The sequence below is a fragment of the Triticum aestivum genome, chromosome 7D, assembly GCF_018294505.1.
Source record: "Triticum aestivum cultivar Chinese Spring chromosome 7D, IWGSC CS RefSeq v2.1, whole genome shotgun sequence".
NCBI classification, from domain to species: Eukaryota; Viridiplantae; Streptophyta; class Magnoliopsida; order Poales; family Poaceae; genus Triticum; species Triticum aestivum.
This window is the reverse complement of record NC_057814.1, coordinates 485,161,537-485,163,427: the sequence shown is the minus strand read 5'-3', so window position 1 is coordinate 485,163,427 and position 1,891 is coordinate 485,161,537. Positions and strand designations below refer to the sequence as shown.

At 52.5% G+C, this 1,891-nt stretch overlaps 1 pseudogene; it reads left to right on the top strand.

Annotated features, from left to right (window-relative positions):
• Nucleotides 1–1,186: 1,186 nt before the first annotated feature.
• Nucleotides 1,187–1,323, top strand: LOC123171724 (uncharacterized; annotated as a pseudogene).
• The last annotated feature ends 568 nt before the right edge of the window (nt 1,324–1,891 follow it).

Below are 1,891 nucleotides of genomic sequence, written 5' to 3'. Positions count from 1 at the left end.
GTCTGAAGTCTGTACAAATGAAGTCCAACTTCAAGTGTAGTATTCCCAAGTCTTCAAACTTCAGTGCTCCTAACTCTTAAGTCTGCGTCATGCAAACACTTGGAGCAGCTGAAATTTTCAGTCTTCAGATAAGCTGATTAGCTAAGCCTTGACTTTTGTGGCATTTTTTCTTTGGCAAAGGCTAAGTCCTGACTAGAAATATCATATACAGGTAATAACAAAGAATAAGCCGACACTCTGAAAATTTAAAACCGACTAGCATTGAACAACATTCGTGGTGGATCCAAGTTTTTTTTTTGAGAAATCAACGGGGGGAGAGAGTCCCCACTGTTAGAATAAACTGTATAGAGATAGGACTCGTTTAAACTTGTAATCCTGCTCTATCTTTTCTTCTCTCCCGTATCTCTCTCTGTAACAACTTCTCTCGTATCTCCTGTAATGATCTCGCCTGATCGATCTCTCCTACAACTTGTACGCCAAGGCTTTTGCCCAATATATATCAATGCGGCCCGAGACAAAGGGTTCAACGCTTCCAACCTATTTTACATGGTAGTCAGAGCCTCTTCCTCATAGATCAAAGATCGCATCTAGCTACCTCCCAAAATTGTATCAAGCTTCCGCCTTCGACCGAGATCATGTCCACCACTGCCGCCGCATCGCTGTCCAGCACCACAGGCGCGCTCACCACCACCTCATCTTCCGCCTTCGCATCCTCCTCCTCCAGCACCACCGCGGGGTCTCTCGGATCGCCACCACAGGAGAAGCTCACGAGGGGAAACTTCCTCTTATGGAAGGCCATTGTGCTTCTTCAGATCAAAGGCGCTCAGATGGAACACCACCTCGACGGGAAGAGCCCGGCACCGCCGGCCACCCTCACTGTCACCAAGGACAGCAAGGAAGAATAGATCTTCAACTACGCCTGATCCCTCTGGTACGGACAACAGCAAGAGCTTCAAGGGTATTTGATGGGATCTCTTTCCCGCGATATCCTCGCTCAGGCCGCGACGCTACAGACGCCGGCCGAAGTTTGGAGTACCATCCATGCCATGTTCGCTGCCCAGAGTCAAGCCCAAGCCATCAACACCCGCATCGAGCTCACCAACCTAAAAAAAGGTAACATGACCATGGCTGACTATCTTAGCAGGATCAAGAGTCTTACTGATGAAGTCGCGTGCACTACCGCGGCCCTCTTGAATCTGGAAACCGTCTCCAAGATCCTCGCTGGCCTGGACATGGAGTACAATCCGGTGGTCTCTGCGCTTGTTGCTCGGGTGGAACCCATCACCGTCCAGGAGTTGTACAATCAGCTGCTGAGCTTCGATGCCCGCCTCACCCTCCTCCATGGCGGCGACCTACGGCAGTCATCTGCCAACTCCGCTTCTCGTGGCCGCGGCCGTGGGCACGGTCACCAGGGGCAGAACCGTGGCGGTGGCCGCGGACGCGGCGTCCCTCAGGGCGATGGCGCTCGCTCTGGTGGGAGCTACAGCTACAACAACGGGGGCGGCTACAGCTCCAACAACAACGGCGGTGGCTTCAACTCCAACAATAGCCGCCGTCCCTCTTCCTCTCATCCTCGCCCACGTTGCCAGCTCTGCAAGAAATCTGGCCATGAGGTCATGGACTGCTGGCATCGCTACGACGAGAACTATGTGCCTGATGCTCTCCATGTTGCTGCTGCCATGCGCGAACAGGGAGAAGACGGCGTCTGGTACGTTGATTCTGGCACCACCGACCATGTCACCAATGAACTAGAGCAACTTGCTCTTCGCGAGAGGTACCACGCCGCTGATCAGATCCACACCGCAAGCAGAGGAGGTATGGATATTTGCCACATTGGTCAAGCCTCGATTAATTCCTCCAATCTTAAGCGTGGTCTAGTTCTTAGGGATGT